The sequence below is a fragment of the Bufo gargarizans genome, chromosome 6, assembly GCF_014858855.1.
Source record: "Bufo gargarizans isolate SCDJY-AF-19 chromosome 6, ASM1485885v1, whole genome shotgun sequence".
NCBI classification, from domain to species: Eukaryota; Metazoa; Chordata; class Amphibia; order Anura; family Bufonidae; genus Bufo; species Bufo gargarizans.
In genome coordinates, this window is record NC_058085.1 from 173,583,572 (window position 1) to 173,597,397 (window position 13,826).

Here is a 13,826-nt window from a genome sequence, read left to right on the forward strand (position 1 = left end):
CTGAATGGTGTGTAGATCTCTCAGCCACCTCCTGACCCAATGCCGTTTCGCCAGTAGCCTGGCTTCTTCCGGGGATAGCCAGGCTACTGGCGAAACAACGTTGGGTCAGGAGGTGGCTGAGAGATCGACACACCATACAGGGTATGCTCATTATTATTTTTTAATCTCCAAGTCTTTTTATCCTCATATTTGCCTCCATTTCAGTTTTGTCTGGGGCTCATTGTCCTGAGGTTTCTTGGTATTTACCATCTTATAGTCTTTTCACAGTTTTCTGGTGTGCTGACCGATCAGCCCTCCCCCTTGGGTCCTGTTCCTCATCTTTGTGTTCCACCTTTGTGCTGCCTTTTACCATCATGTATGTATTTATTATATATTATCAATAAAGCTTACCGATTTTCACTTCGGTTATGGTTCAATTTTTTGGTGACATTTATGGCTCCTTGTGAGTCTGTATTTTTTCGTGATTTATTTCTGTCCGGTAATAATTGGGTGGCCCTGTATGTAGAGGTAATATCTCAGAAGGCCTGGACCTCTGTAGGCCTGCAGTAAATATATCTTTTCGCAAAATGGCTGTATTTAAAATGTCTAATTCAAACCCCTGTATGTAGAGGGGGTATCTCACAGGGCCTGAACCAGTGTAGGCCTGAATTCAATATTGGTATTTAAAATCTCTGAATGTAACCCTAATGTATTAAGGGTGTATCTCACAATGCCATCTGCATCAAAGGCTGCCAACTAAACTTTTGGGCCCAAATGAGTGTTTGTTTAAAAACTGAATTTGACAGCAGTATATAAGCCTGTAATTTCACACGTGCTGATGCTGCAAGGCCTGAAAATAGTGTTTTTTTTTGTCAAAATAGAGTGTGTTTTTCAAACTCTAGAAAATGATGGGTATATTTCTACCTTAAATTGCACACTGACTAATACAGATGTTGTAGATTGCCCAAAAAGTCTGTTTTTGCTAACAGAATATGAAACAGTATTTTCCAGATCTGCAAGTGTTAAATTAAAGTTTAATATATACAGCTTTCATATTCTGTTATCAAAAAAAGACTTTTTTTGACAATCTACAACATCTGGATTAGTCAGTGTGCAATTTAAAGGGATTCTGTCACCAGATTTTACCCCTATAACCTAAAGATATCCTCATGTCCAGACTAAGAAGAAGAATCCTAAGCTGGCCTTATTAAAAGTCACTGAGGCTCTATTTGTCCAAAAAACTGGTTTTTATAACCTGCCAATCGCTTACTTAAGGTGCCCAAGGGGAGGTCCGTTAATACAGGGTCCCTTTGCCAGATCCCGCGCCTGCGCACTAGGCTCGGCCAATCTGCAGGTCATATTAGGGTTGAGCGAAGTGCGCATCACGCCGGCGCATGCGCACTTCGCTCAATGAAGCCGCTGCCAGGAGTCCGCACGGGCGCATCAGGCCGAGCCTAGTGCGCAGGCGCGGGATCTGGCAAATGGACGGGAGGATTGCAGGGGCGGCGCTGAGCTGTAGAAGGCGGCGATGAAGACGGAAGGCGGCGCTGGGCACCGGACGGCGAGGGGTGTGGACGGGCACCCTGTATTAACGGACCTCCCCTTGGGCACCTTAAGTAAGTGATTGGCAGGTTATAAAAACCTGTTTTTTGGACAAATAGACCCTCAGTGACTTTTAATAAGGCCAGCTTAGGATTCTTCTTCTTAGTCCGGACATAAGGATATCTTTAGGTTATAGGGGCAAAATCTGGTGACAGAATCCCTTTAAGGTAGAAATACACCCATCATTTTCTGGGTTTTGAAAAACACACTTTTTTCCCCAAAAACAGTATTTTCAGATCTGCAAGTGTTAAAAGCTGTTTATATTAAACTTTAATTTAACACTTGAAGATCTGGAAAGTACAGTTTTTTGAAAAACAATAGTGTGTTTTTAAAACCCCAGAAAATGATGGGTGTATTTCTACCTTAAATTGCACATTGACTAATCCAGATGTTGTAGTTTGCCCCCCAAAAATGGTGATTTGCAATGTCTTATAAGCTCAGATGCAGTGCTGGTGCACTGAGCATGCATAAAATGGTTGCCGCCACCGCCGCCCACCTAACTAACAGAATTCTAAAAGTTTGTATTTTTTGGTCAATGAGTTCGGGGCAGAGTAAAACGATTGTGTCCTGCATCCACACAACTATTTCTATGTAGATCGCTGAGTTAGATTCTCTCCTATTCTCTCCCTGAAATCACAAGTCCAGCAGCATCCTCTCCCTACACTTGTAACAGCAGAGTGACGTGCAGCGCTGGGCCCCTGGTTTAGGTTTTGTCATGACGCCAGCACCTTTATGGTGTAAGAGGTTGAGGGTAATAGTGGTGTGGAGTTGGAAGAATGAGACAGGTTTAAATCCAATGGTAAACTTTACTTTAACCAGGTTCTTGATAATAGTTTACATCCAGCAATAAAACAGTCTCTGATACACATGCAAGTAGGATGTGATAAATCCTAGTAACAGGCTGTGCTGATGATACTGCATCAGGCTAGGGTGGTAAGTTATGTACTCACTGATATTCATTTTCTTTAATGGTGAGGCTGCCTGAAGTTAGTAAGTCCTTCACCTTGAATCCAAAGGTCCTTGAAGCCTGAATAAATGTCTGTTGTCCTTTGTTTTTATCTCCACTTTGTTTCTCTTGAATTGCCTTGCATTTAACACAGCTACAGCTGCACTCTCACTCCTTTACTTCCTACTTCTCCTCTCAACTGACTTAACTCCCTAACTAGGCCTGAACTACACTATTTATACTGTGGTACTACCGCCATCTGGTGGTGGATGTATGCAGTGCACCTGACAGCCTGGTAAATAGAAATATCACAGGATAACATAATACAGCATGATATACAGATGATAACAAAAATATTTGTCAGTTCCCACATAAGCTTGTGGGATGCTGCACTCCCTTCTTTGCTATGCTTGTCCCAGCTCCCCATTCTATCTTTCTTTAAGGATGAAGGGGGATTGATAAATAGAGAAAATATACTCACTCTATTACCTCAATCCATGGTATTCCCTTCTCTTATATCTTTACATTCTTACAGTGCCTTGCAAAAGTATTTACCCACCTTTACTTTTTTCATATTTTGGTGCCTCACAACCTGGAATTAACATGGATTGTTTGAGGATTTGCATAATTTAATTTACAGAACATACCCACAACTTTGATTTTTTTTATTTTTAATTGTGAAGCAAACAACAAATAGGACAAAATAAAAGAAAAGGTCAATGTGCATAACTATTCACCCCACTAAAGTCAATACTTTGTAGAGCCACCTTTAGGGGCAATCATAGCTACAAGTCGCTTTGGATAAGTCTCTATGAGCTTGCCACATCTTACCACTGGGATTTTTGCCCATTCCTCCTTGCAAAACTGCTCCAGCTCCTTCAAGTTGGATAGGTTGAGCTTGTGAACAGCAATCTTTAAGTCTGACCACAGATTTTCTATTGGATTTAGATCTATGCTTTGACTAGGCCATTCCAACACATTTACAGGTTTCCGCTTAAACCACTCAAGTGTAGCTTTAGCAGTGTGTTTGGGGCCATTGTCCTGCTGGAAAGTGAACCTCCATCCTAGCCTCCAATTACGCACACAATTGTACAGGTTTTGCTCAAGAATATCCCTGTATTTAGCAACATCCATCTTTCCCTCAACTCTGACTAGTTTCCCAGTCCCGACTGCTGAAAAACATCCCCACAACATGATGCTGCCACCACCATGTTTCACTGTGGGGATGGTGTTCTTTGGGTGATGTGATGTGTTGGGTTTGCTCCAGACATAGCGTGGCTGAAAAGTTAAATTTTAGTCTCATCAGACCAGAGCACCTTCCTCTATACATTTTGGTAGTCTCCAACATGCATTTTCGCAAACTCGCAACGTGCCTTTTTGTTTTTAGCTGGAAGTAATGGCTTTCTTCTGGCCACTCTGCCATAACGCCCAACTCTATGGAGCGTACGGCTTATTGTTTTCCTATGTACAGATATTTCAGTCTCTGCTATGGAACTCTACAGCTCCTCCAGGCTTACTTTAGGTCTTTGGGCTGCCTCTCTGATTTATGCCCTCCTTGCTCTCTCCATGAGTTTTGGTGGGTGGCCGTCACTTGGCAGGTTTGCTGTTGTGCTATGTTCTTTCCATTTGGTTATGATATATTTGATGGTGCTCCTTGGCATCATCAAAGATTTGTATATTTTTTTATAACCTAACCCTGACTTGTACTTCTCAACATTGTCCCTTACTTGTTTGGAGAGTTCCCTGGACTTCATTTCAGACTTTTGTTATTGATGCCTCTTGCTTATGTTTTGCAGCCTATAGGGTCTTAAAAAAAAAGTGTGTATATGTAATGACAGATCATGTAACACTTGCAAATAGGTGGACATCATTTTACAAATTATGTTACTTCTAAAGGTAATTGGTTGCACCAGAGTTTTTGATGGTCTTTCTAACAAAGGGGATGAATGCATACGCACATGCCAATTTTCTGTTTTCTATTTCTAAACAATAGTTTTATTTATATATTTTTCCTATTTCACTTCACCAACTTAGACTATTGTGTCTTGATCCATCACATAAAATTCAGATTAAAAAGCATTGAACTTAAGGCTGTAATGTACCAAAAAAGTCAAGGCACTGTATATATCCAAGCACATCCCTCATCAGGCCCTACTTAGGCCTGTTACATGGTTTGAGGGTTGGATATGTCATCATGTCCCTCCCTCCAAACCCATCTCACAAATATACAAAATATACAAAAGACTCAAAACTCCTATCTTGATGCCAAAACCAGATGGTACAAAACCCCAGATATCACATCTATATACAATAGCTCATATTCTGATGTTTGTTGGCGGTGTGGAAAAGAGAGGGGCACTTTCTTCCATGTTTAGTGGTCCTGTCCACCTATTCTAAACTGGTTGCGAGAAGTGTTCTGGAAAAGTAATGCTATATGTAGAATATCCATCTCCTCCTGCCCCCCAACTGTCTATGTTTGGCCTTTCTTTATCAAACAAGACCCATAATGTTCCAACCTTATTCCACAACCTCCTTATGGTGGCCCGCCTCCTCATACCTTGCTACTGGTTATCAACTGCACCGCTGAACGGCAAATAATATTTATTTTTTTACACTAATACACACCACAAATGGCTTCAGGACATATAACTGCATCTCTGAACTAAAAAGAAATAAATATATATATATATATATATTTTTGCCACTAATACATGCCACAAGAGGCTTTAGAACATGTAACTGCACCACTGAACGACAAATATATACATTGGGAGAAACCTATATATAGGCCAAACAAAATTCAGGGCTCACCCCTAATCAAGATATATATAACCGACCAAAAGGAGTGAGACAGGTATAATGCAAATAAATCTAGTGATGCTAGAGTAGTCCAAAAGTCACATAATTTATTTGAAAATCACAAAAAGGACACATGATCAGCACTGGTCACAAAAAGACAATAGACACAGGTTACAATACACATTAAAAACCAAGAGGACCGATGGTGAACTATCGATACATATATATAAATATAAAGTGCATGTGCATAAATATTACCAATTGGTCATCAATTAAAGGATATATAATATCCACAAACTATGGCTCATAAACTACCAAAGAGATACCTACATGCATTATACGTCAGAATTTGTCACAAAGTGAGAGTGATAATACACACCACATTTGTCAAAGCTGAAGCAGTAGGATAATTGGAGTTATACTCAGCACATAATGAAAAAAATATACTGACCACTTGGTTTAAATATACCGTGCAGCAACACCACCGGTCCACTCCCCAATGCACGTTTCGCGTACAGCTTTTCAAGGGGTACTGGATTTTTGATTTTCAAATAAATTATGTGACTTTTGGACTACTTTAGCATCACTAGATTTATTTGCATTATACCTGTCTCACTCCTTTTGGTCGGTTATAAACATATACATACCTCACATAGTGCAAAACATCTCTGTTGGATAGAGTTGATCAGGTTGTTGATCATTCTTTGGTGGCCATTTGGCACCAGGAGTGGTGTGGAGTAAGCTCGGCATACATGTTGGTACCTGAATTCCTTGGCTATAATGGAGGCCATTTTGGCACCAAAGATGAGAGAAATTAAAGCAGGCCCACCCTGCATGTGGAACCTACACTCCCTGAATTGTATGGTAGCCGTCATGGCAGATAACAGGTAGAATTTATGTTAGGAACCCGTCTTACAGAGGTCGCCTTGACGTGTTGCAAACGGGCTCAAATAATTTTGTACAAAATGTATTTGCCAAGCATCTCTAATTTATAAGTATAGCACTAGCAATTATTATGCATTTTTGTACTATTTTTTGGTTTGCAGAGAGCTGTTGCATTGCATGTTTTGTTTTACAGTGTTGATTGTGGCCTGTGGAATATTGGTCCACTCCTCTTCAATAGCTGTGCGAAGTGGCAGAATATTGGCAGGAACTTTAACACGCTGTTGTATACGTCTATCCAGAGCATCCCAAACATGCTCAATGGTTGACATGTCCAGTGAGTATGCTGACCATGCAAGAACTGGGATGTTTTCAGCTTCCAGGAATTGTGTACAGATCCTTGCAATATGGGGCCGTGCATTATCATGCTGCAACATGAGGTGATGGTCGTGGATGAATGGCACAACAATGGGCCTCAGGATCTCATCACGGTATCTCTGAGCATTCAAAATGCCATCAATAAAATGCACCTGTGTTCATTGTCCATAACATATGTCTGCCCATAACATAACCCCACTGCTACCATGGGCCACTTGATCAACAACGTTGACGCCAGCAAACCGCTCACCCACATGACTCCACACATGCTGTCTGCCATCTGCCCTGAACAGTGAAAACTGGGACTAATCCGTGAACAGAATGCCTCTCCAACGTGCCAGATGCCATCGAATGTGAGCATTTGCCCACTCAAGTCGGTTACGATGACGAACTGCAGTCAGGTCCAGACACCGATGAGGACAATCAGCATACAGATAAACTTCCCTGAGGCAGTTTCTGACAGTTTTTGCAGACATTTTTTGGTTATGCAAACCGATTTTTGCTACAGCTGTCCAGATGGCTCGTCTCAGACGATCATGGATTTGAACATGCTGGATGTGGAGGTCCTGGGCTGGTGTGGTTACACGTAGTCTGCTGTTGTGAGGCTGGTTGGATGTACTGCAAAATTATCTGAAATGCCTTTGGAGGCGGCTTATGGTAGAGAAATGGACATTCATTGCACGGCCAACAACTCTGGTAGACATTCCAGCAGTCAGCATGCCAATTTCACACTCCATCAAACCTTGTCGGCATCTGTGGCATTGTGCTGTATGATCAAAAGACACATTTCAGAGTGACCTTTTTTTGTGGACAGCCTAAGGCACACCTGTGCAATATTCATGTCTAATCAGCACCATGACATGCTACACCTGTGAGGCGGGATGGATTATCTCAGCAAAGAAGAAGTGCTCGCAAACACAGATTTAGACAGATTTGTGAACAATATTTGAGTGTAATGGGTCTTTTGTGTATGCAGAAAATGTTTTAGATCTTTGCGTTCAGCTTACGGTATGCAAAATGGGAGCAAAACCGAAAGTGCTGTGTTTATATTTTTTTTCAGTGTATATTTTTTGCCACTAATACACGCCAAAAAGAGCTGTAATTTTCTCACTTCACCACACAACGGCAAATACATTTTCTTGTGCTACACCGCTGAATGGCAAATATATATATATATATATATATATATTTTTTTTTTTTTTGCCACTAATACACGCCAAAAAGTGCTGTAATTTTCTCACTCCACCACACAATTGCTAATAAGCCCTTTTTTCTCCTCTCATACAAGCCCAAAAATGCTTTAGAACATATGACTGCACTGCACAAGGGCAAATAAGACATATAAATATTTCCTTGTAATAAACCCTGTTAATTGCTGTATCAAACAAGATTGATTTGCTGGAATTACAGAGTTGTATAATGGCAAATTGGATCTGCAGTCAGTGCAGCAAGGTGTAATAGGTTTGTTCCTGTTCTGCTTTAATTCTGTGGAATGATTACTCCCTATCCTTTCCCTGAACTTCTATACAGCAAAATAAAAATTAAAAAGAGTTTTTCCTAGCATTGTCCCTAGCGCCTGCTGACATCTCTCCCTGCACTAAGTACACTGGAAAATGGCTGAATCCAAGATGGCTGAGGCTATTTATAGGGCTGTGACATCACAGGGCTGGCTGGATGCTGATTGGCTGCATGCATGGCATTGCGGGTGATACCTCACCAGAGTTCCTTGCTCCATGTCCTAACATGTGCAGCAACAATTTTAGGAAAAAATGTGATTTGTTACCACAAAGATTTGGTGCAAATCAAATTTTTCCTGAAATTCATATTGAATTAAACTTTGTCAACTTTGATTCGTTCCTCTCTAGTGCCAACAATAAAAAGAGCTACATGCATAACAACTTTATTGAGTTTTAATTAAAATGGCAACTGTTTTTTATTTATTTTTATCTTTTTAACTGTCTGTATTGCTTTTAAAATTGTATATTATACCTACAACAAGATTGCACATAATAGTAGACCTACATTTACTGTGGCCTAACCATTATTCTATTCATAATATGATTTTCCAACATGACTCCTAGAGTAAATCTTGAGTGACAGCATATATAATGTGTACAAGAATGAGATTGAATTGAATATTTTATTAAAATTATGCCAAATGGGAACATGCTTCATCATTCTGAGGCTTAAAATGCAATCTAGAGAAAACAGGTATAAAAACCAAGATCAAATATAATAAATTCCCTCTAAATCAAAGGGTTGGATGCTGTAATGGTATTGTAAGCTCACAAATAGTGTATATTTGTATGGTTATAATGTATTACATTTACAGATTTTACATCTGTCAGGTATTAGGCTATACAGCAAAGTAAATAGGTTATTGTGCCCTAGGTTGGCCATGAACCATAGATGGCTGAAAACAGAATGCTCATTCAGTCAATAGTTATTCTTCCCAAACCCCCTAAACAAATGCACGCTCAACCGAGCATGCATGTTCTCAATTGAGAATGGGAAGGAACCCCTGCCAGAAAACTCAGGAGGCAAATCATCTCCCAGTGAAATCCAACATGCTGGATCCTGCTTTCACTTAAAGAGGACCTTTCACCTGAAAATGAAAGTTAAACTAAAGATATAGCCTTACTTACATGCCCCCGGTATTGCTTATTCAGCTGTTCATTTTTCAATCAGTGCCCCCGTTTGTCCGCGCTGCCCCCCGGGAATATTTGCTGCCTTGTATGCTAATGAGCCATTCAGCTCAACTGGGCGGCCTTCAAAAGTTCTCCTGGACATGTCATTCTTCTCCCTGGCATGGAGAGCATCCAATCAGCGCGCTCCGCTCTTAGCCAGGGAGAAGACGCTCCAGTTCTTGTGAGATGGCGCCGGCTCCGGATGGATGAAATAGCTCCAGTTCTCGCAAATCTCGCGAGAACTGGAGCACCTTCTCCCTGGCTAAGAGCAGAGCATGCTGAATGCGGAATGCACACTAATGTCATCTGTATTTTTTGCGTATCCATTTTTTGTGAACTGCAAAATACATACGGTCGTGTGCATGAGGCCTTAGGGTACTCTTTTTCATTATGAAGAGCCCAGGGTACACCAAGTATGTATGTGCATTAATGTAGGCCAGGGGTTGTTGGGAAAGATATTCAAATTAATATTCAATATCTGACGGTGGCAGATGTTATAAATGATAATTTGTATATAGGGATTTAGCATAGTTAACACACACACACACTTGGTGAGTTATAACCAGGGGCGGATTAAGTGCATGATAGTCTACCCAATTCGGTCACCCCCCCCCCCCTCCATTTTAGTTTTAGTTCTTTTTTCTATATGAAGAGGCTGCGGTGCTTCATAAGCGCCAACGTCTCTTCCTAGGCTACATGATATCGTTCACATGGTCTAGGTGCAGCTCTGTCCCATCTGAGTGATTGCGGCTGAGCTGTAATACAGAGCGCAGGGCTATCAAATGGACAGCACTGTTCTTGGTAACGAGCAAAGAGGCTGCGGCGCTCACTGGGACATCGCGGTCTCCTCAAACAGCTGATTGGTGGGGGTGCCAGGAGTCAGACCCCCACCATCTCATAACTCTCTGAGTACAGATTTGATAGATGTTACCTGCAGTCCTATGTAACACCCCACATAACACAGTGAACTATTGTGTTATGTGGGGTGTTACATAGGACTGCATGGAACATCTACTACATTATCTGTACACAGAAAGTAATCACTGTTATCTAGGCTGTTACATAGGACTGCAGGTGACAAATACAAATTTTAGTTGCCAAATTTAAAATACATACGATTATGATAAAAAAAAGACTTGGAGGAGAAGATGAGACGCAGGTCACAGTAGTGAGCCAGCACTACATATAGGAGAATACAGCACCACATACCTGTTACATCCAGTGACATCTCCTGTCATGTAGATCCTCTCTTTCATCTTCTCCTCCGTTTGACCAAGACCGCCATGACAAATTCTTTCAGCCGCATCTCGTCTCTACAGAGTTTGTTACACAGACACGTTAGAGTTCTCATAATTGGGGTCATTTATCAAACTGGTGTAAATTACAACTGGTTTAGGTGCCCACAGCAACCAATCAGATTCCACCTTTAATTTTCCAAAGGAGCTGTGAAAAATGAAAGCTGGAATCTGATTGGCTGCTATGGGTAACTAACCCAGTTATACTTTACACCAGTTTGATAAATTACCCCAAAGGGCCCTATAGTGTCTACAGCAATTATAATGTCCCCTAGAGTGCCCCCAGTAATAATACCACCCTATATTGTGTTCCAGGTAATAATACCTGTATAGTGTCCCCAAAAATAATGTCCCCTAATAGAAAGGCACACTGCCCCATATAGTAATTTACCCCACACTGCCCCCACACAGTAATTCCCCCACACTGCCCCCACACATTAATTCCCCCACACTGATCCATATAGTAATTTCCCCCACACTGCCCCCACACAGTAATTCCCCCCACACTGCCCCCAAATAGTAATTTCCCCCACACTGCCCCCATATAGTAATTTCCCCCACACTGCCCCCATATAGTAGTTTCCCCCACACTGCTCTATACAGCAATTTCTTCCACACTGCCTCCCATATAGTAATTTCCTCCACACTGCCCCATATTGTAATTTCCTCCACACTGCCCCCATAAAGTAATTTCCCCCACACTTCCCCCATAAAGTAATTTCCCCCACACTGCCCCCAAATAGTAATTTCCACCACACTGCCCTCAAATAGTAATTTCCCCCACACTGCTCCATACAGTAATTTCTTCCACACTGCCCCAAATAGTAATTTCCCCCCACACTGCCCCCATATAATAATTTCTTCCACACTGCCCCCAAATAGTAATTTCCCCCACACTGCCCCATATAGTAATTTCCCCCATATAGTAAGTTTCCCCACACTGCTCCATACAGTAATTTCCCCCACACTGCCTCCCATGTAGTAATTTCACCCACAAAGTAATTTGCTACCCACACTGCCCCCATCAAGTAATGACCCCACACACTGCCCCCCATTAGATCATTTTACCTGACACTGCCATCCATTAAGTAATTTGCCCCCCACACTGCAATCCATTAAGTTATTATGCTCCCACACTGCCATCCATTAAGTGATTTGCCCCTACACTGCCATCCATTAAGTAATTTGCCCCCACACTGCCCCATCATTAAGTAATTTGCCCCCACACTGCCCCATCAAGTAATAACCCCCCACACTGCCCCCATTAGATAATTTGCCCCCACACTGCCATCCATTAAGTAAATAGCCCACCACACTGCCCCCACAGTATTAATTTCTCCACACTGCCCTCACAGTATCAATTCCCCCCATGGTAGTAATTTGCCCCTACAGTATTAATTGTTTCCCACACTACCCCCACAGTATTCATTTCCACCATACTAGTAATTTGCCCCCACGTAGTAGTTTGCCCCCCCTGTTCCTTCAGTAATGTCCCCCAAAGTCAGTTGGCACACAAAAAAATAAAAAAATAAAAGCTAATACTTACCTGTGTCCCAGCCGGCGCTCACTCGTAGATGGTGCAGGCGTGCACTCACACGTCAGTGTGCTGCGTCCGGGCACAGGCATGGTGCGATGACGTCATCACGCCCGCCTGCACCAGGATTTTACTACCGCATAGGCTTCAGGCCTGCTAGGCCTGAAGCCTATGGTGGTGATTGGCGGCGGGGCAGGGAACTATGCGCTCCCGTCCCCCACCATAGTTTGTGGGCGTTTGGGTCGTTGGGCCCCCCAGCGATGCCGGGCCCGGGTCTACCGACCCAAACGCCCCAATTATAATCCGCCACTGGTTATAACATTCAGTTAAAGCGTGACTAATGAGAAGCAAAGTAAAAAAAAAATATATATATATTGGGTTGATTTGCCAAACTTTGACAAGATAGTTGATTTGTTACAAATTAATTTGTCATGCATCACTACAAGTACAGTATAGTATGTTACTAGTATAGCCGTATGTTATGGTGGCAGATGGAATGTATAAAGCAGGCTGCTGCATTGAGCCCGCTCCGTGGTGGGTGCCCGCTATATCCTACAGCAAATACCAGGCTGTAATGATGGGGAATGGCGATGAGGGTGAATAGGACAAGGGATCAAAAGATCTCGGGTTCTAGCCCCCTAAGGGGGTTAAAAGTTGTCACTGTAAAAATAGGAAAATAAAAGTTTAAATCACCCCCCTTTCCCAAATTTACATATAAAAATATAGAAACAAAAAAAGAAGGTATTGCCTTGGTCGAAAATGTCTTTACTATTAAAACATTAATAAAAATGTCATTTGTGCTGATCTCCTTAATGGAAAAAAAAAATTAAAACACACAATTCACCTTTTTTGTCAATTTTGCCCTCCCAAAAAAACCAATATATCCAATATATATATAAAAAATAAGTTATGGCTGTCAGAAAATGGTGATGCAAAGAAAATTTGTATCTTTTTTAAAGTGTTTTTTTTTTTTTTAAGTAGTAGATCACCGTATTCATATTGAGCAGCAGAATAAGGATGTTATGAAATTTTTAGCACATAGTGAACAATGTTATATCACAACCCCCAAAACCTTGGCGGAAATGTATATATATATATATATATATATTTATTTTTTCAATTTAACCCCACAATTATTATAATTTTTTTGTCATTTTTCTAAAATAGACATGGTAAATTAAATGGTGCACTTAAAAAGAACAATTTACCCCCCCTCCCCAAAAAAAATAAATAAGCCCTTATATGGCTATATGAATGAATAATAAAAAAATAAAAATATATGGCTATTGGAACGTTGGGCAGAAAAAACAAACAAGAAGAACTTTCAAAAGTGGTCTGAGAATAAATATAAACATGCAAACATTAAAATTGTAAATGGCTACTGAAAGAACAGAAATTATTTTAACATTGTAGGCATTATTCCCTTTAAAAAAAAGTAACAATTTACATATTTCAAGTTTAAAACCAAAAACTATACTCATACAACTTACCACCCAAATTAATTTTACCTATTTTTCTTCTCACTAATAGAGCTTTCATTTGGTGGTATTTCATTTCTGCTGACATTTTTACTCTTTTTGAAAATATTCAAAATTGACTGAATTTTTTGCCAAAAAATGTCATTTTTCATTTTCTGTTGTAAAATTTTTCAAATAAAACTACATTTCTATGTACATTTTTCTCTAAATTTATTGTTCTACATGTCTTTGATAAAAAAAAAATGC